Below are 22,169 nucleotides of genomic sequence, written 5' to 3'. Positions count from 1 at the left end.
AGAAGACTCTCCCCTGGAGTAGGTTGTACTTCCCAGCAATGACCCAGGGAGAAAGTGGTCAGAGAGAAAAGAGTGCAGCTTGGCTGCTTTTGCTTCTTGCTGGTGAGTGAATCTACTCTTTGGTGTGGCTGTCGTCTTCCTTCGTTGCCATCTGAACCCAGCTTCTTAGCCTTCAAAGCATAGTAAAGTTCCTCTCCAGGAATCCTCCAGGCCTTCAGACCTAGACAGGGACTGCTGAGGCACCCAGCCTTGTAGATTGAGCAGCCACTGGCTTTTCAGCTTCTCCAACATTCAAATGGCCATTGTTGGGCTACCCAGTAGCCTATCTGGTGTACACCAAGCTAGTAAATATTATTTTATGACATATATTCATCTAACCATTCTCTCCCTCTAGAGAACCCTGACTAATACAACAGGGCACTCAGAAAGAAATTGGGCCAAAAAGAAATGAGGAAAAGGAGAAGAAAAAACAGGAGGAGGGAGAAGATGGGGAGGAGGGAGAGGAGAGGGAAAGTGGAGAGTTGCCTAGCAACACCAGGAAGCAAAAGGAAAAACCAGGTATGAAAAGGACACCTGGGAACCCCTCTAGAGTCCGGTCTCTTGCCAACCCTCAAATGGCTCCCTTAATTAGGATAAATGCTTCCCTGCTCCCATATCCACCCTTCCTATATCCCAAGCATCCCATTCCCCCAAGCTCTCCCCATCCTCCCCTTCACGCTTTTCTCTCCCCATCTCCCCTTGTCCCCATTCCACCCCATCCCCAAGTTCCCAATTTTTGCCTGGCAATCTTGTCTACTGACTGGGAAAAGATCTTCACCAACCCTGCAACTGACAAAGGTCTGATCTCTAAAGTATATAAGGAACTCAAGAGACTAGACTTCAAAATGCTAATTAACCCATTTAAAAAATGGGGCTCTGAACTGAACAGAGAATTCTCAACAGAAGAAGTTCAAATGGCCAAAAGACACTTAAGGTCATGCTCGACCTCCTTAGCTATCAGGGAAATGCAAATCAAAACAACTTTGAGATAGCATCTTACACCTGTCAGATTGACTAAAATCAAAAACACCAATGATAGCCTTTGCTGGAGAGGTTGTAGGGTAAGGGGTACACTCATCCATTGCTGGTGGGAATGCACACTGTGCAACCACTTTGGAAAGCAATGTGGTAGTTTCTCAGGAAATTCAGGATCAACCTACCCCAGGACCCAGCAATTCCACTCTTGGGAATTTACCCAAGAGATGCCCAATCATACTACAAAAGCATTTGTTCTACTATGTTCATAGCAGCATTATTTGTAATAGCCAGAACCTGGAAACAACCTAGATGCCCTTCAGTGGAAGAATGGATGAGAAAACTATGGAATATATACATATTAGAATACTACTCAGCAATAAAAAACAATGACATCTTGAATTTTGCATGCAAATGGATGGAAATAGAAATCACTATTCTGAGTGAGGTAACCCAGACCCAAAAAGATGAATATGGTATGTACTCACTCATAATCGGTTTCTAGCCATAAATAAAAGACATCGAGCGTATAATTCGTGATCCTTGAGAAGATAATAAGAAGGTGAACCCAAAGAAAAACATATAGTAATCCTCCTGGATATTTTCATTCTTATACATGTTGATATCCAGCCATGCCAGCACCACTTGTTAAATATGCTTTCTTTTTACATTTTATATTTTTTACTTCTTTGTCAAAAATCGGGTGTTTGTAGGTGTGTGGATTAATATCTATGTCTTTGATTTGGTTCCATTGTTCCTCCTGTCTGTTTTTATGCCAATATCAGGCTGTTTTCAGTACTGTAGCTCTGTAGTAGAGTTTGAAGTCAGGGATTGTGATGCCTCCAGAAGTTCTTTTATTGTACAGGATTTTTTTTTGCTCTCCTGGGTTTTTGCTTTTCCATATGAGGTTTAGTATTGTTTTTTCAAGGTCTGTGAAGAATTTGGCTGGGATTTTGATGGGCATTGCTTTGAATCTGTAGATTTCTTTTGGTAAAATTGCCATTTTTACTATGTTAATTCTACCTACCCAAGAGCATGGGAGATCTTTCCACTTGCTGGTGTCTTTTTCACTTTCTTTCTCCAAAGATTTAAAGTTCTTGTCATACAAGTCTTCTACTTGTTTGGTTAAAGTTACTCCAAGATATTTTATGTAATATATTTGTGGCTATTGTGAAGGGTGATGTTTCTCTGATTTCTTTCTCAGCCCATTTATCATTTGTATAAAGGAGGGCTACTAATTTTCTTGAGTTAATCTTGTATCCTGCTACATTATTGAAAGTGTTCATAAGTTGCAGAAGTTTCTTGGTAGAATTTTGGGGTTGCTTATGTAAACTACCATATCATCAGCAAATAGTGAGAGTTTGACTTCTTCTTTTCTGATTTGTATTCCCTTGATCTCTTTATCGTCTCTATTTCAGTTTTCGAGTCTTGAATAGTTTCTGTCATATGTTTCATTGCTTTTTCTTGGTTTTCTTTAAGGGATTTGTTGATGTCTTCCAATTTTTGTTTGTTTTTTCCTCCATTTCTTTGAGGGAATTTCTCATTTTTTTCTTTAAGGGCCTCAAACATTCTCCTAAAGTTATTTTTAGGTCATTTTCTTCTGCTTCATCTATATTTTGTTGTTCAAATCTTGCTATTGTAGGGTCACTAGATTTTACTGGTATCATGTTGCTCTTTGTGGTGTTGCATGCGTTCTTACCTTGTCTACCCATCTTTTCCTCTAATTGGTGTAATTTGGGCTGTCTGTGACTCTGGTGATCAATCTTCCAGGTGCCAGTAGATCCAAGGCTCAGATGGTTGCTCCTTGTGGTGCAGTCAGTGCCACCATTCCAGTCACCCCGTTGGTCATTCTGTGTTCCTGGAGGTCTCTCAGTGCTCCTGGGGTTTTCTGTGCTCCAGTGGAGTTTGCTATCTCAAGCCTGCTCTGGCCTAGATTGCAGGCTCAGACCTGTTTCTGTAAATGTCCCTGGTCAGGATCTGCTCCTGTAGAGGTCCCTGGCTTGGGGTAGGTCCTGCAAAAGTTTCTGGCTCTGATCTACTCCCTCGGAGGTCCCAGACTTGGGTGTTCCTAGACCCACAGAGGTGCTGGCACAAGCCTACTCTCTCAGAGGTCCCAGACCCCACACCCAGACCCTCAGAGGTCTCTGGCTCTGTCCACTCACTCAGCAGTTACTCCCCTGTACCTGCTCCCATGGAGTTTGCTGTCTCCTGTCTGCTCCAGCTTAGGTCACTGGCTCAGTCCTGCTTCTGTAAATGTCCCTGGTCTGGATCCGCTCCCACTCACGCAGAGTTCACTGTCTCAAGCCTGCTCCACCTAGGTTGCTGGCTCAGTCCCACTCCTGTGGAGCTCACAGCCTCAAGACTGCTCCTGCCTAGGTTGCTGGCCCAGTCCTACCCTGCATTCTAAGACCCTCAGGACCCTAAGACCAGGGCCCTGAACTGAGGTGTTAGAAGTTCTGGATGTAGAGGAAGACACAGAGAAGAGATGCCTTTCATGTTCTTTGGACTTTATGTGCACATACATCACCCCATGTTTTGAGACAGGGTCTCTCACTGAACCTGAAATTTGCTAGTCACGTGGACTAATGGGCCAAAAACCCCCAGGGACCCTCCATTTCTCCCTGCCTCTCCCCAGTGTTGGGGTTACAGATCCATGTTGCCCCATCCCATTTTGCATGGGTTCTGGAGATCTGAACTCAGGTTCTTGTGCTTATGCAGAAGGACTTTCACTGACCAAGTCATCTCCCCAGTCCCTCTTTTTGTTCTTTTACCTCAGACATGAAAAATACAAAGTGGCAACCTGTGACTCTTAAACCTAATATTCCCACTGCTGGAAGTTCCTATCCATCTTAGGCATGCAAGAAAAGGGATGAGGTCCAACAGCAGTGTGTGGAGATGGGGGTGGTCTAAGAAGACACAGGTCTGAAAGGGTGGCATGCATGCTCACGTGCTCATCCACACGTGGGACAAACCTCAGTATTGCTCCTCAGAAACATTATGCACCACTTTTATTGAGACAATGTGTCTCAGTGGCCTGAAGCTCACTAAATGGGACAGGCAGGCTGGCCAGGGAGCCTGAGGGACTCACCTTTCTGCTTCCTGAGCACCAGGCTTAGAATCAAGCCTAACCACACACAGCTTTCTTTTTACATGGGTCCTAGGTATAGAACCCAGGTCCTTGTGTTTGCACAAGTGCTTTGCCCACTGAGCCATGGTCCCAGCTCCCATTAGAGTCCTTCAGATGTCATGGGACTGACACACCTTACAGAAACAAATGGATTTAATGCTTTTCAGGCTAGAGGATTTCAGTCACCTCTACCTTGCTGAGAACTGTTTCCTGTGACCGCAGGGTTTATAGCCAGTGACCAGTTGTTCTTGGTGTGTGAAGAGGCTCCTCAGAGCACTGAAATACCTCTGGGCTACCTGCTCAGCCACACACATCCGCCCTCCCTACAACCAGTGCTTTTTTTGGCATGATTTGAGTGTGAATCGGGAACTGGAAAGAGAGTGGCCAGATCTCACATCCAGAAGAGCCCTGGAGTTTAGACTTTTAATGTTTGTTTTTCCTCCCCCAAATGAAGTTATATAAATACTAGAGTTTGAGTGTCAATGTAGGGATTTATTAAATGTAAATATTTTAAGTCCACCAACAATATGCAGCCCTGTTGTGATATCTTTTCTATTTTTAATGTTTCTGAACCATTAAAAAACTAGGTGGGCTAAATTCTCAATGTCTCTGGTAGCCATGTCCAAACACAGTTACCTGCAGCATTCCCCCCCCCCAAATATTGAAACTTCTCAAAATAAAAGCTGAGATGAAGAGTTGAAAGTAAAATTGGTAGGCTATGCAGTGTGTACGTTCAGATCCACAGGAAAAGACGGCAATCTGTACTGGAGATGTGGCTCAGCGCATAGGGTGCTTGCCTGTCATGGGTGACGCCCTGTGTCCTTCTCCAGCCAGCAGTGCATACGTTGGTCATAGTGAGTTATATTTATAATCCAGTACCTAGGATATGCAGACAGAGGATCACCCATGAACACCCATGGCTACATAATGAATTCAAATACCATGCTTCAAAAAAAAGGAAGGTTGAGGGAAGGGCCATGCTGGGCAGATAGCTCAGTCAGTAAAGTGCTTGCTTTACAAGCAAGAAGGCCTAAGTGTGAGCCCCAGAACCCAGGTGAGAAAGCGAAGCTTGGTGGCACCTAAACCTAAACTCAGATCTGGGGGAATTTGGAGAGAAGAATTCCTGGGGCTTGCTCCATCCAATTGAGCTGAACTGGTGAGCTCTGGTTCAGTGTTGTGCCTTAAAACAACATAGAACAGCCAAAAAACAGCACCGGGGTGAGCACTGGAGGGACACACACTCACACACACACACACACACACTCACACACACACACACACACACTCACACACACACACACTCACACACACACACTCACACACACACACGAGAGGGGCCTTACGAATGTGCTTTCACGTGAGCCCATACACTCACTTATGGGCACAAATACGAACATGCACACACACACAAGTACCTGGATTATCCTCCCCACCCCTCGAGTGTGTGTGTGTGTGTGTGTGTGTGTACCCACGCAACTTTTAAAAGAAAGCATTTAATTTATAGGCTCAAGCTGCAGAGGGTAGTAGAGTCTAGGACCATCATGACATAGGACATAGCAGCGGGTAGGCAGGCATAGATGGGATAACAATCATGAGACGGAGAGAACCAGCTGGAATCATGTGAGCTTTTGCTCTCAGTCTCGGCTTCATTCTGAGATTCCTGGAAGTCAGGATGGCTATTTTGGACTGAAGTAGGAGCCAGTGGCTGGCTGTTTTTCTTTTCTGACCTTTAGGTTGAACCCCCCCCCCAATAAAAACCAAAGCCTGCCCCCAGTGACACACATCCTTCAACAAGGCCACATTTCCTAATCCTTCTCTAGCAGATCTACCAGCTAGAGACTAAGCATTCAAACATTAGAGCCTATGGGGTTTCTCTCATTCACACTACCACACCAACCCTAGAGCTATGCTGGCTGACCAGAAAACCCCAGTAGTCTTCCTGTCTCTGTCCCTCACAGAGCTGAGATTATATGCATGTGCAGCCATGCCTGGTTTTTTACATAGCTGCTGGAGATTTGAACCCAAGTTCTCACACCTCTGTACCAAGTGCTTTTAGCCAGTAAGATATCTTACCAGCCCCTGGAAGATGATTCTTAATATAATATATGGTGCTGTCAAATTCAACTGTCTGCCAGGGAATCATTTGTCAATACGGTAGGCAAATTTTCAATCTGAAGCAGACTTCAAGTCATTGCTCAGACAAATGCCCAACTAAAGGAACATAAATGATTTTTAATAACCAACCAAGGAATGCATATGTCAGCGAGGGATCTGCAGCTGGAAAAATCAGAGCATATTCCAAAACCAAAGAGGAATTCCTTTTGGATTGTCAGTTGCTTGGGATTACCTGGGGCTGGGTCACAGATCATTGGTGTGGATAATCAAGAATTGACCGCACATGTGGACATTAAGCCTGCTGGGTCTCTGGTATTCCCCAGTGGTGGGATCACAGCCTCCATTACTCCTGCTCGCCAGAACCCAGGGAGGAGTGAAGCTATAAGCCCCAGCAATCCTGGAGAGTGTACAGAAGTCCTGTGCTAATAATAACCCAGAGACCAGAGCTGCCCTTAGAACTGGGGGCGCGAGCTGTGGTTTGCTAGGGGCCGCAGTCAAAGCGACGGGCATGGGAGAGTCTGGGATTCTCTGTGCCAGCTGCACCTTCTTAGTCACTGTTATAACTTATGGCAAAGGACAGGCATGTAGAGGGGAAGCGGAGATGAATTGCCCTTCGGAAGAGCATTATTAGGGGGACAGCATAATGGTCATGCACGGCCACGAGGGACCCTGCAATTGGAGCACATTAGGAGAGATAGCGGCGGTGTACAGCGTGACAGGCTCCTTCAGGGAGAGAGCTTCCAATTCCCTTCCGTTCCCAGAATATGAAGAGCTGTAGCAGCCCGTGATAGACAACGTGACAGGTTACTAAAGGGAGGATAGACCCTTCAATTCCAGGGAGTGAAAAGGATTTCTGACTCTCACAGGTTTTCTTGGGGGAGGGAGGGTGATTCACACTACGTGACACAGCCTCTGTGCCAAGAATCACAAGACTCTAGATATAATTGACGGTTGTCATAGGTCCGAGCATCAGGGAACTGGTCGCAGCCACACAAGGAAGGGAGGAAACTCTTGAGTTGTTAGGTCACAGCAGCTCTTGGAGCTGACCTTAAAGAGACAAGCTGCGCGGGGTGCGGCCTAATTTGGGCAATGGAGTGGAACCTGGAAGCTCTGTGCTCTAACAGTGGTTCCAGCCTCAGAGCTGTCTGTCCTAAAGTGTTGCCCACGTTTAAAGCAAGAACAGCCGTGGAGAGCAATTTAAAGAGGGAATTTCTGTCCTGGAGACTTCTACTTCATGCCCGTACCCTCTCCCAGGCCCTGGGCCAGCACCTAGGTGAGTTTTCTCTAGACCTTTCTCCCTCAGCTTCAGGGGAGGATGTTCTCAATGTCTCTCCTCCCACCCAAATACCAGTTTCCTGTTTGTTGCTTAGCTACTTCCTCCAAACTGAGACAACCGCTATTGGAGAGAGGAGTGTTAAGAGACAGGAAGTACACCAAACATCAGTTCCTGAGGAAGGTCCTGAAATCAGGTTGACAAGCATGTCCTCGGAGAGCCTGGCAGAGTCCCTGCTAGTTGTGGAGAGCTGCAGGGATGTATTTCCTGAGCCATCGCCAGGTTGGGGTGAGCTTCTCAGTGGTACTGAGCATGCCTTTAACTTACCCATGCTTCTGTAACCCCAGCAACTTGCTGGTTCACTTAGCTAGACTCTTGGGGAATCATTTCTTTAATCTGTTGTTGGTACTCTGACTGGGAAAAATTACTTTTGTTTGTGTTTCTCCAGAAAAGGTCACACCGTGTTGTTCCATACTGTCCCTTCCTCAGCCTTCAACGGTCAGTCCAAGAACAATTTGGTATATCAAATGCATCGTGGAATGTTACACTGTAAATATGTGTCTCTGCCTAAGGTGCTTTCTGATTGGTTTAATAAAGAACTAAGTGGCCAATAGCTAAGCAGGAGACATAGGTGGGACTTCCGGGCAAAGAGAAGAAATGAAATGAATCTAGGCATGCAAGAGACCAGCCAGACGTGGAACTCTTTGGACATACAGAATGGGATCGAGGTAAAAACCATGAGATAGAATGTAGATTAATAAAAACATGGCTTAAGTTATAAGAGCTAGTTAAAAACAAGCCTTAACTAAAGGCCAGGCTTTCATAATTATTTATATATATATATATATATATATATATATATATATATATATATATATATAAATGTCTGTGTCATTATTTGGGGGCTGACTGGCAGTGGAGAAGAAAGTCCAACTACAAAACTGGGCTTTCAGACGGCTAGGCAAATGTGTTCTCCTTCTAACAAGAAACCTCCAAGAGAGTTGCCCATTTGTGCTGCCCAGCTTTTTCCAGGAGCCCAGCAGGAAGGCCCCAGGGACTGGGTTAGGTATATTGTTTGGAAGTCTGTGAACTGAGGGTTTTCAGATACTGCTTCTGCTGGCTGGATCTGCCTCTGAGAGACAAGCGGGGATCAAGAGTCTCTGCAATGAGGGGCAAGGATGTTACTCCATAAATTTCTTCCCCATTAGGCTCCTGGGGTAGTTTAAGGGTTTTCTGCTCAATTATTTCATTTCTTGGGAGTGTGTGTGTGTGTGTGTGTGTGTGTGTGTGTGTGTGTTAAGACAGTGTCTCACTTATGTAGCTCTGGCTATCCTGAAAGTCATTACATAGACCACACTGGCCTTCAACCCACAGAGATCCTCCTGCCTCTGCTTCCTAAGTGCTGGGATTAAAGGTGTGTGCCTCTATGCCTGGCTTTCCTGGGAATGTTTTAACAAACACAGAGAGAGTAAACTGAAAGTCAGTAACATTGTACTGAACACAGAGACCATGGTCACTGTGGACAGGTGGTTTTGTGGTCCGCGTGAGTTAAGGAAGGCACTGGACTCTCGTGAACTGAGAATCTGCCCTCAGCGTGGGGCTTTTTAAAGATGTCCTTAGCCTCACAAAAAGAGTCTGATAATTTATAGGTTAACATTTTCTTTTAATCTGGATAGCGTTTTCCTCATTTATAGTTAATTAGGTTAAGCATGCATGGGGAGCGAGGGAGAAAGGCTTTTAGCAATGTTCTAAGTGATTAGTAATTTGAATAAAGTAAAGAAGCTCTAAAAGATGGAGTGCCGGCTCCCAGCTCAGAGTCTCCGCTCAAAGCCACAGTGGTTATTAAAGCACCGAGGAGATGCAGAATGTGCCAGCATCAGATAGGTTTGAAGCTGTGTGCAGGTGGAGCATAAATGGCACCAAAACAAATGGCTGGTGAGGCGGTGGCTCAGGGTGTAAGAACGTCTGCCACATACACATGAAGCACTGAGTTTAAATCCCCGACATTCATGTAAAAACTTGAGCATGGCCATATGTGCCTGGAAGCTCAGCACCGTGGAAGGAGGAGACAAAAGGACTGTTGGCTGCCGGCCTACTTCCGTTTTCAGTGAGAGATCCTGTCTCAATAGGACCCCATGACTGCCTTTGATCATCGGGGTACACTGGGATATACCCCACTACACGCACACACACACCTGCGTGCACACACATACACCACTACCACACATACAAAGGCTGAAGGCTGAACAAACTGAATTTCTAGTATTCTGGGAACTAGTGTTGAGCTTGAGTCATTAAGTCACACCAAATTGCTGCGGCAAAGGGGTAGAACCGTGGTTAAATGCCAATTTTTTTTTCTATATTCAGGCTCAGTTTGCTTATGCGTTAAGTAAGAGTAGTAATAGCTTCTACACCTTGTCTTGTCTCTGCCGAATGACAAGGATGTGTCTTGGTCGCTTTTCCATTGCTGTGATAAGACACGATGATCAAGGCAGGAAGAAAGAGTTTACTTGGGGCTTAGAGTCTCAGAGGATTGATTCATGGCAACAGGCAGGCATGGAACTGGAGCCGTAGCTAAGAGCTCACATCTTATTCGTGAGTAGGAGGCAAGGGTGGGGAGGAGACAGAAGAGGGAGAGGGAGGAGGGGAGCAAGCTAATTGGAAATGGCTGAAGCCTCAAAGCCGGCTCCCAGAGACACACCTCCTCCAACAAGGCCGCACCTCCTAATCCTTCCCAAACAGTTACAGCAACTAAGAGGCAAGTATTCAAACATCTGAGCATTTGGGGGCCATTCTCATTCAAAACACTGCAGCGTGCACTTCATGTTGTAACTAATGGACACTGATAGGGGTATTGTTATTTTTCTGAAGGCATTTATTTACTCTGTGTATGTGTTCCTGTGGGTGTATGTTTGTGTGAGTACAAGTTCGGTTTTGTTGTAAGCTCATGCATGTAGCGGACAGCTTAGCTGTTGGGCTTCAGCTACCACCTACCTTGTCCTCTCTTCTAGCACAGAGTTCAATAAGTAGGCTAGACCAGCTAGCCAACGAAGCCCAGGGATTTGCCTACCTTTACCTGTCCAGCCCTGGGATTACAAACTAGCACGTGCCACTGCACCTAGCTGTTTTGCTTTTTTCCTTATGGGCTCTGATGATAGAACCCAGGTCCTCAGGCTTGTGAGGCAAACATTAACCAACTAAATCATCTCCCACCCCCATAAATTCTTATGTGCGTTGTTTTTCCTGAAGCTAATCTAGCTGGAATGGTTTCAGTTATTGTTTCCTCTCCAATCATTTTTATAGAACTGAGAATTGGAGGTGGGGCCTTGGACATCTCCAGTAAGCACTTTACCACCGAGCTATATCCCCAGCCCCTCCAATCATCTTTAGCAAACAAAATGTAAGCCCCAGTTTACAGAAGATACTGTGTTTTTCTCGCGGTTCATAAGTGCTAGATTGGAGTACCTTCCTCCTCTACACACAGGCAGGCAGCTGTGGTATCACAGGGAATGGGGGATGCTTAGCTAAGTCCTGCTTTTATCCTTCTTACTCATGTGACTCACAGCTCGTTCTCAGTCCTCAGACTCTATAGATCTCTGTTTCACTTTCCCCAAAATGGTGATTGTCTTCTTGAAGGAAGTAAAATAAATTAAAGCTGGTGAAAGGTTCAGTCAGTAAATTGTTTACCTTGAAAGCGTAAGGATTAGAGTTCAATCTCCAAAATGCATGTTAAAAAAAAAAAAAAGCCAGGCATAGGAAAGACTGCTTACCATCCTACCACTGTAGAGGCAGAAACAGACCCCTAGGACAGACTGGCCGGACAGCCTCAATCCCTCCACAAGTTCCAGGCCAGGAACAGACTGTCTCAAATAAAACAAAATCAAACAAACAAACAAAACTTAAGGTGGACAGCAGCTGAGTCATGGCAGCCGAGATTGTCCTCTGGTCTCCAGATGCATGTGCACAAATGTGTTAGCACACTCCCGCATGCACACACACCTAGCCACAGAGACACAGAGAGACAGAGAAGGGGAGAGACAGAGCTCTAGGTCTCCATCGGTGGGCAGGGAGTTCACTAACGTAAAGAGTCCTCTTGTGTAGTCGACAGTGACTGAGACATGTATGATCACCGGTGTGTCCACTGAGAGATGAGTGGATAGGGAAGGTGTGGTGTGCATACAAGATGGGCTACTTTTCAGGCAATGAAAGAATGAAATTCTGTCTTTTACAGTAACATAGAGAAGAATGAAGGACGCCATGTTAAGAAGAACAAGCCAGAGGGACCGGCACTTCGTGTCTGCCTGAGGAAAATCCATACCAGGGAGGAATGGAGAAGGTGGTTGACAAAGTCTGGGAGGTGGTGCCTGGGGGAGGGTAGATAACTTGGGAAATTGGTTCTAGAACAGTTCTAGTCTTTAAGAGTGCAATAAGGTTTCTTAGTCTCCTATAGTCTTTATTCCTTCCTTTTCTTTTTTAAGGTCTTATGTTTCTCAGGTTGGCCTGAGTTTGCTAAGTAGCTGAGGATGACCTTGAACTCCCGATCCTTCTACCTCTACCTCTATGGCTTGGAACTACATGTACTGCATGCCACACTGTGTGTGTGTGTGTGTTTGTGTGTGTGTGTGTGTGTGTGTGTGTGTTACTAGGAACAGAATCATAACTTCTGGCACCTTCACTGATTTCTGACTAGTTCTAAATGATTAGAAGAGTTGGAAGGTTGCAAACATGGAAATGTTGCTGGAGGAAGCAGAAATCCTGCTTACCCAGGTTTGCTTGTTATACACTTTATGGCTGTAGAAAAGTACGTCACTCTACCCCACTAATGTGTATAAGTGTTATATGTGAATTTAACAAATATGTAAAGGGATTTTGTGTTTATTTATCTCTTTGTCTAAACATATGTGTGTTGGTGTGTGTGCCATGGCATTCAAAGACTACTTTTGGAAATTGGATGTTTTTCTTCTACTTTGTGGGTCTCAGGGATTGAACTCAGGTCGTCAGGCATGCAGGAAGTGCCATTTACCCATCGAGCCATCTCACCAGCCCATAAAACTTATCTTTTAAAGAACCAAGACTGATTGTTCCACACGTTTCTGTGGCTAGCTTCTTGGCTTTTTGCCCGGTGTCAACTTTCTGGTGATGAGGAGAACTGACCTTGGGTTTGAAGCTTGGCAGACTGACTGGGGATTCTACATGCCCCTTTGCTAGCCAGGAGAGCCGGAGCAAGTTCCTCAGCCTTTCATTCCTCAGCCTGTACCCTTTCCAGCGGCTAACACAGCCTACTTCCACAGCCGGCAAGAGGGCACAGGAAGGATCGTCCTGGCACAAAGGTGGTGTGGAAGAGTTTCCTAACAAAAATGAAGGCGTTTCAAGATGTGCCCTCTCCCCCGCACCCCTTCACTCCATGAACTGTCCAGTTGGCTCCTGGGAGTACTCCATAGAAACCCACCTTCATCTCTCTCACCCCTGCCCCTTCCACCACCTTGACTGCCTTTAGCATTTCTTCAACTTTCTCACTTTCCCTGAGAACTAAGCCTGCCTAACACCAAGGCCCTGCAAGGGGAGAGACCCAGGTACATCAGTGCTCAGTCCCAGTTGGTGAGGCTTTCATGATCCTTAGTCCTGCCCTGCCCCTTCCAGGTAGCTGGCCTGATAAGGAGCAGGTGACATTTTATTTAATTTTTTTCCTGCCCATTGTTTTAATCGAATTCTAATTGAAAGTCAGGAGGGAAACGCCTTGGATGGGTTGTTGTTGTTGTTGTTGTTGTTGTGTTTATTTCCTAGCTCAATCTCCTCATGGAGTTTGCCCCAAGACTTTCTCTCTTGGTGATAGCTCACTCTGGCCAGCGTAGTCGGGGTGTGTCTGTTCCATCTCAGACCACCCCCCTCTGCAACCTTCCGCAGGCAGGAAGGCTCCTTGCGCTTGCTGCTGCCGGAGAATCACTCAGCTGTGAAAGCCTCACTATCTGTCACTTTGCTCATTAAGCGAGTGAGAAAATGTATCTCCAGCCCTGTCTCGGGGTCCTCATTAGCCCAAAGGCACGTTTGCACTTTCCTTATTTGTTTTAAAGATGAATGCATGCGAGATAGTCCTCAGTCAGAATTCCTCAGTATCATTTGAAGAAGCAAAAGCCTGGATAATCTTATTATCTTCCCAATAATTGTGTTGTTCAGACGGTCGAGAAAGGGTAATTGCCCCGACTACATTTCCAGTCAGGGTAGGTGTGGAGAGGATGAAACTGGGCTAGCTAGCCAGAGCAAGTCCTCAGCCTAGCGAGCAGACCATGGTGTTTTCAGGAAGACTGTAAACAGGGCCAGCAAAATGTCTGACCGAGTTACCATACAAGCTTGATTGCCTGAGTTCAATTCCCAGGACCCTCATAAAGGGCAAGGAGAGAACGGACTCCCGGAAGCTGCCCTCTGACCTTCACACATGCGCTTATACACACACAGCACCAAAACAATAATAATGAATAAAATAAAATAATAAAAGAGGAATGTAATAAATGCACACAGTGAGAGCAACTACTAATGAACTTTACCCGGAGACCCACGTTTTATTTTCATACCATGCTCTCCACTGTGCTTAGAAGATACAATAATATTATTCTACAGTTACCTTTGTATTAAATGCGACTCTAGCTCCACTTGGAGACATAGCAAAACGTGAGGCTGTTTGTTTCGTTTTTGGTGGAGGCAAGGGCGAGATATTGAGTGGATTCATGGGAGTGAATTAAGTTGTGCTCTCTGTGGAGTGGTCTTTATAGGTGTTCTACTTATTTATCAAGATGCAAAAAGAAAGCTGAAATGACCCAGTATCATTTGAGAATCCGACACACCCGTTTGCCTTCCTGATGGAAATGTGTCAAGCGGTTTCCTGTCGGCTGCACTCGACCTGGGTGTTTAGGATCCATTTCTGTTCTGTCACAATAATATTGTTTCAGCTTTATTAGCATCTGTGTGGAGTCTCAGCCGTGGATACCCTGTGGTTGATGATTTGAGTACAGAGCATCTCCGTCCCACAGGATTAAAAGAAGACAAATACTGTATGCTCTACCTAAGTATCAAGATTCTGACATGAGCCGGAAAAATGGTTCAGCGTTAAGAATAGAGCGTTGCGCATCCAGAAGGTGTGAGTTCATCAGACCTACAGAGTGGGTGTCTCACAACCCCTGCCAACTCCAGCTCTAGGGTGTCTGACGCCCCCTTCTGGTCTCTGTGGGCACTGCAGTCATGTTCGCATACCCATATATAGAAACAAACATGTACACATAAATAGGAATACAAACAGATCTTTAAAGGAATAAAAATACTCCTCACACACACGTAACCTTTGAGGGTCAGCATTTGAGGCCCCTGCATGCGTTCACACGTAGCTTCCCACACCAGAACAAACAGACGAGCCAGACTGGGGATGTGCCTCACGCTCACTGTTTGTATTCTCAGATCTGAGTCTGGAAGTGTAAAGTGTGAAGAAAGAAGCGTCTCCTTTATTTTTAAAAGCTTGATTCTTTTGGTAACAATGCCTGCTGCAATGCTCAGGTTTTCCTCTCCCTCAACCATTTTCTTCATTCAGAGAAGTGAGAATGCACGTAGTCCATTCAAGGAGACTATAATGCTTTATTATAATGGGGCCCGGCCCGAGTAGCTAATCACTTTTTATTAACACTTTTTGGCCCAGGGAGTTGGGATTTCTCCAAGCTGACTGTCAGGGTAGGGATCCTGGGAGTCTCTATAAGTAATTAGCATTACAAGATCTTGGCTCCTGGGGTGATTCAAATTAATACAAAATAAAAGTGCAAATTTCCAAATAGACTTGAAAGCCAGATCTATTATTAAATTTATGTTATTAAAATATTTTACAGCTAGTATGCAGGGAGTCCAAGGCGGAGGTTTTCCTTAAATATCTGCACGACTCATCTTGGATTCTTTAAAATTAAATGACGGAGCCTACAGTGAAGGATCAAAAGAATTTTCTGTACAATTGAGTTACGCCTTGGCAGCGAAGTTTTCCTCAAACCAAATCCCTACAAAGCAATATTAGTTTCATGGTCACAGCCGCCTTTGGACTTTTCCCGATACACTTGGCAGCTCTCTTCAGAACACCAAAGAACCGCTGGCAGCATCAATCACTCATTTCATAAGCAGGAGCTCAGAGGCGACAGGAGGGCGCTTGGCACAATACCACCCCTCTGCCACGGAGCCCCTCCCGGGCAGGGAAGGAAGAGCGATGCATACTCACACATGGTATAGCATAGAGACATTACAGGGCATTTGTCTTCGGATAAGGTCCCACTAATGTGTAAATAACCTGTTTTCTCTAACCATGTCTTTAGCAGGCTAAGTGGCTAATTGTTATTGATCAGCTCTGCCCACTGTTCCAATATCAGTCATTATTGAAAATAATCTCAGCACCCTTCATTAAGCATGCATCTGTTTCCATGGGAATGCGTTCGAGACACAGAGAGCGACTTGAGCGATATTGGTTTCACTGTAGTGCCGGCACCGAGGGCCGTGGTTGCCTAATCTGTCATATTTAATCAACTTTCATCTCTTAACACTGACTACAGTTATCAATGAGGTAAGGATTAATATTCTGGGCGAAGCAGATGATAAATCATTTGTATATAATTAGTGTACAGCAAGGTTACAGCTGACATGAATTTTTATCTTAATTATGAGAGAAATTTGTTCCATTAATTTAATTTAGTTTGCATGAGTGGCTAGACACCTAACAAAGTTAATCTTACACCTGTCAGTACAACATTAAGGAGACAGCCTCGAACGGAGGCTCTCTCCTCGCGCATCCTCCTGCGGATGAGGATAATATTGTTCATCCTGGTGTGGAAACAGATGATCATAGATGGGAGCCGCAGAGTGGGCTCTTCTTAAAGGCATCTCGGGGGATTTATGGGGAAATGTTAAAGCAACTGGAGTTGTGTTGCTCTGCTTGCTTTGGATGCTATCGTCCTTTTGCAAAATTGCCTTGTTTCTGCCTTATAAATCGTGTGTGTGTGTGTGTGTGTGTGTGCGCGCGCGCGCGCGCGCGTGTGCACTGTGGATGTGTCTGAAATGTATACATACCCATTTCAGAGTTTAGGGACAAATGCAGTTTTGTCCAGTGACAAGCCATCACATTTATATTAGATGCAGTGAATTAAGAAATATGTGTTTGGGGCTTGCAAGATGGCTCACTGGGTAAAAAATTCATGTCTCTGTTTGATCCCCAGGACCCACATGGTGGGAGAAGAGATCCAACTCCTTTCTCTTCTGACTTCCACTTCTATAATGTCTCATAACACACACACACACACACACACACACACACACACAATTAATTAACTAATTAAAATGTAATTTTTAAAAGGAAATGAATGCTTGTTCAGGATGTCTAAACGCTTCTTGTTTTTAGTGTAATTGAATAGAATTCCTGTGTCTCGATCTACTGCACAAACAGCACTTAGGCAGGCATCCTAAAGACACCAGATTTAAACTGCACTATTTAAACCCTGCACTAATTACCAGACCAATGGCTGCATCTGACCAATCATAGTTTATTGGCGGATTAGGTGAGGCTGTGGGTGAACTGAAACGTGATGCTGATCTTTTTTTTTTTTTTTTTTTTTTTTTTTTTTTTTTTTGTTGTTGTTAGTGAGTGGCTGCCCAGCGAGGATTTTAAATAGAGAAAAAGACATAGTGGTTTAATTAAACCACCTCCTTTAAAAATCTACCTTTAGGATACTTTAGGAGAGTATTCTGTCCTGGTGTCAAGCCTTGGGTAAGGGGACATCAATTAAAGAAAGAACAGCAAAGAGGGCAGAAAGCAGCAAAGACTCAATATAAAATCCCAAATAAGCAGGACAGGAGAGGATAGTTCCACAGATGTTGAAATAGAATTAAAACTAGTCTCACCAAGGCTATTTTTACCCGTCTACGTGTTTATAATACACTGTCCAGCTTGAAGAGGCCCAGACTTCTGCATTTAGGAAACCCCAAATAAGCTCTTCACCACATTACTAATTACACAGTAAGCCAGATTAATGCGTTGTGATACTAGTCCACAATTATCATGTGGAGCTAGGGTCAAGAAGTGTAGAGTTGGTTATTCACAAGAAATGACTGATTTAAAAACAAAGGGCGCTAATGGAATCCAATAGCGCTTTTCATTCATTCTGCTTGGCATCTCTATTACCTGAGATGATTCACCGTCCATTATGGGAGCTTCCATGCTAATAGAACGTCTATCTTCTGTAATACAGACACATCACGGCGCTAACTGGGAATGTGTCACAATGAATTTCATCTCGATTTCAGTTCATCTCTTCATGGACTGTAAAATTTGCTCTTGCACAATGCCTAAATTTACTGTGGGTAATTGAGAGAGATCTATAGAAGCAGCCGCCCTCGGTTTAAAAAAAAAGGGGAAAAAAGCAGTTTTCTGAAGATCTATTGTAAATTGTGTAGCTTTGCCTCAGCTGGGGAAAGATTACAAGGAGCCCAGTCTTGCCTTTACTAATGAGATGTTTTGCTGAGTTCAAAAGAGAGATTGGGGTTGTGGGACATGCTTAAGGAGAGTCTACCACATGGAGAAGGAGAAACAGGCAGGAGCCTATCTTTCATTTCAGGGGAAAGCTTTTGCAAAAGGAACAAAAATAAGTTTGGACGCAGGCTTCATTACCTTCCACAGGGAGTATAAATCAGGGCCCCGATAGACATAATATTTTCCAAATCCGCCTGCATTTACTTGGCAGAAAACGAATACCTCATGCATGACCCAGCCTTCCAGTGGCTGTCGTTCCTCCTCACACAGCTGAAGTAGACCCAGCTCTCGTTCGCCAAGCCTTCTGTTTCACAGGCTGTTAATCTTAACTAAAATATTTGGTATTAAGCTATCTGCATGAATTGTTGATAAAGAATTAAGATAACATTTGAGCTATTAAATATAATACGTGCTCATATTTTTTTCCATGGATACTCAGGTTACTGCCCATAAGCTTCACCCACTAGCCTTTTCTTTCTTTTATCCCCCCTTCAAGCCATTTCCCTTTCTTTATTTTATTTTATTTTTTTAGTTATTCACATCAAAAGCTAAACAGAATGACTGGGTGCCGTTAACGATCATAAGGCTTAATATTTGTTAGCCAATTAGAATGGTGATAGCTTCTGTAGCTCTTTCTTCCCGAGCCAGGGACTGAATAATAGCAGTATGCTTCACTGGCGGTGAAGTGAGCTGAGCCTTTACATTAGGGGAAATCAGGACGGGATGGCTGGGGTTCGTTACTGAAATAGGTAGCTGATGAACTGAGAAAGACAAAGGGCATTGTTCAATGAAATGTCATTATTAGAGGTGCTCATGTTTAACAAATGTACTGTAAGTTAATTCAGCAGTGTTCCCTATAAAGTTCTACACTGAACATCCATGACTTGTTTTTGCCATCTTAGCATACCCAACACTTCGTTAAAAATAGCTTTATGGAAACAATGCCAATGCCCAGTCACTGGTGTGTGTGTGTGTGTGTGTGTGTGTGTGTGTGTTAGGAGTTGGGGGATAATTATACCAAGCTCAGAACCACTTTCTATGTACAGTATTATTATTATTAATTATTATTATTATTATATGTGTGTGTGATTGCATGATGCATAGGTATGGAGGTGTGTGCCATACGTGTGGAAGTCAGAGGACAACTTTGTGAAGATGGTCTTCTTCTTACACCTTCACACGGGGTCCAGGAATTGAACTCAGGTCATTAGACTTATATAGCTAGCACTTTTCTCCACTGACTCATTTGGCTGACCTCAGTACTATTTTTTTAAAGACTTATTTTATGTGGTTGTGTGTGTGAGTGTGTGTGTATGTATGTGTGTGTGTGTGTATGTGTGTGTGTGTGTGTGTGTTTACCACTGTATGAAGGTCAGAGAACAACTTTTTGGAATCAGTTTCTCTTTCCATCTTGTTTTGAGGCAAGGTCTCTCGGATCCCTGCTGCTGTGTTGCATATATGTGATTCTCCTGTCTCTGCCATCCAAGGAATTCATTCTGAGATTATAGATGCCAGCCAGCACATCGGACTTTTTATATGAGTTCTGAGGATTGAACCCAGATCATCAGACTTTCATTCTAGTGAGAATGAGCCATCTCTGCAGCCCCAAATCCAATATTTATGTCACTTTCTGTAAAAACCTTGGCTGGATGCAATTGTGTTTATGTTCCCAGATTTACATGCACTTTGCTAGGACGTTGGTCATGTAGTGGAGGGGAAGGGAGGGGAGGGATGGGAGGGAAGGAGAGAGTAAACACAATCATTTTGCAAAAGACTTGTGAAAAACATTTCAAGATTAAGGAGTAGTGATAGTATTGGGGGGGGGGGGACCTTGTTGGCCTCTGTGCAAAACTGTTTGCTTGACTCTAGAGGTGATAAAAGTAATTTATGAGGCTCTACATTTTTAGCAAGAGGAAATGACCTCAGCTTTTGGCAACGCCATGCAGTTAGTGAAGCCACTCTCTACGACTTTTATGGATTTCCTTGAGCTACATATTCTGTGACCTGGATTTCAGATTTATCGGCAGATACATAAGCCACATTAGGCGATATAAAATGCAGCGGATGCATCAGCTATCTCAGCAGGGACCCACTGGCAGTGGGCGAGAGGCTGCCTCTTGGAAGAAGGCACTGAATTGGATAGCTGTTTATGCGTTGCTCTAAACAGGCTCTGCGTTTTGTTTTAAATAAAGACATTTGTTTAAAACAAAAGAGACTCCAGCTGTACTCATAATCTATTGGGTGGCAGGAAGAGAAGGGGTGGCCAACTTTAAAAATCAAATCAAACCCTCAAGATTTGAGTGTGAGCATGTTTTGGCTTCCAGTATTGGGGAGGCAGGCTTCTCAGTAGGAGAAAGGAGAGCCCTGCATATAGTGTTTGCTTCTAAAGCAAGACAATAGAAGATGTGGTCTGCCTGATTCGCGATGAATCTTGACTGCTTTTTGGTCATTACCAGGAAGGAAATGAGTGCCTTTCTCTCAGCCCTGGACACAGATGGAAGAAGTTTTGGAACCCCATGCCCCATGCCTGGTATCATAAAATACAAATCCTGGCAGAGAGGGGTGGGGGGCTAATAGCTCAATGGTTAAAATGTTTGCCTTACAGGCAAAGGGCCTCAGTTTGATTCTCAGAGTCCTCATAAAGATAATGCTGGCATGGTGGTCATAATGCGCTTATAATAGCAGTGCTGGGGGTCGGGCACGCGTGAACTGTGCAAGCTTAACTAATGTATAGTTCCGGGCCGACAAGAGGCCCTGTGCCCTAACACAAGGTGGATGGTGCCTAAGAAATGATCCTCGAGGCTGGCTTCTCACTTCCCTCTACATATATACATGCCCATACATGAGACACACACACACATGCCTTGCACGCACACAAAAAGGAAAGTGCCCACTGTGGAAAAGAGAGCAGGAGGGCGCTCGGATGACCATCTAGCTCAGCCTGCTGAGTCACCTTAGGCAGCCTGCACTGTCTTTCTGAAACCCAACAGTGGGAGTTGTGGCATCTTTTCAGTAGAGTAGTCCCTGGGCCCTTGAAACTGGGGTCCCAACGCCTTCTATTAGAAATGGCAACATGAGATGCAGGAGATGTCTTGAGCAGCAGTGAACAACTTGGGGAGACCCCAATCCAGGGATAACTCCAAACAGAAAAGAGTGGAGCTGTGGTATCATGGGGGAGCGTACAACTTCCCCTTTCTTGGCTGTTAATAAGACTGTCTCCAGAGACCCCCCCCCCCCGATTAACACACTTTCCTCAAGAAGCCATCTGGGTGAATATCATCCCACCTCTGCTCCCCGTTCTCTGAAAGCTGACTGCTCACTGTTTAAACCACCTGACGTGGCCCCTAGGAACAAACAGTTAGGGATGATTTAGGCTCAGAATCAGATGTCCCCACTCTAAGTCCTGATTCGGCCACTATCAGCTATGTGGCCTTGGGCAAGTCAAGTCTCTGCCTCCCCGAGCTTCAATTTCCCTGTTCAATAATTCAAGGATAACAATGATTGCATTCATTTACTAGGCAATCGTTATAATAAAATGAAAGGCATCTTGTGGAGCATTTCATACATACTGCTTCACAGAGTAAAATCTTCCAGTCATATACTTTAGGTAGTATTAGTACCATGAACCAAAGTTAATAATGGTATTTTCTCAGTTGCAAGAATATAATTCATTGGAGACAGAGTCACTGGAGTGAATGTCATGTGTGCTCCCTGCAGTGTTTAACTTACACAACTTTTTCCTCCCAAGACAAGTACTAAGCTAGAAAGATAATTCAGTCAATAAAATGCTTGCCTTATAAGCATAAGGACCTGAGTTCAATCCTCAGAACCTACATTTTAAATGGTTGGTCTGTAGGGAGGGATTGGGTAGCTCATTGAGTAAAGTACTTGCCACATAAGCATGGAGACCCGAATTCAGAACTTCATCATCTGTGAAAAAAAGAGCCAGGTATAACACCATTCTTTTAATCCCAGGGCTGAGAGATGGAAATGGGGATAGCAGGAGCTCCCCGGCCAGCCAGTATCAAAAGAGGTGGAGAGTGATAAGACACCAGATGTTGACCTCTGGCCTCCACAGGTGCTCAGGCTGGTGCACACAT

General features: G+C 44.5%; 1 long non-coding RNA gene across 2 annotated transcripts in view; it reads left to right on the top strand.

Annotated features, from left to right (window-relative positions):
• Positions 1-12,155, top strand: part of LOC119827325 — a 42,336-nt gene extending 30,181 nt beyond the window's left edge. The window contains exons 4-5 of one of the 2 annotated variants that reach the window (XR_005287644.1): positions 7,978-8,257; positions 11,761-12,155. This is a non-coding gene — a long non-coding RNA (uncharacterized LOC119827325). The remainder of the gene's footprint in view (positions 1-7,977; positions 8,258-11,760) is intronic. The other variant, XR_005287645.1, reaches the window with a different exon arrangement.
• Positions 12,156-22,169: the final 10,014 nt, after the last annotated feature.

The sequence above is a fragment of the Arvicola amphibius genome, chromosome 12 (assembly GCF_903992535.2).
Source record: "Arvicola amphibius chromosome 12, mArvAmp1.2, whole genome shotgun sequence".
NCBI classification, from domain to species: Eukaryota; Metazoa; Chordata; class Mammalia; order Rodentia; family Cricetidae; genus Arvicola; species Arvicola amphibius.
This window is presented reverse-complemented; position numbering and strand designations above follow the sequence as displayed.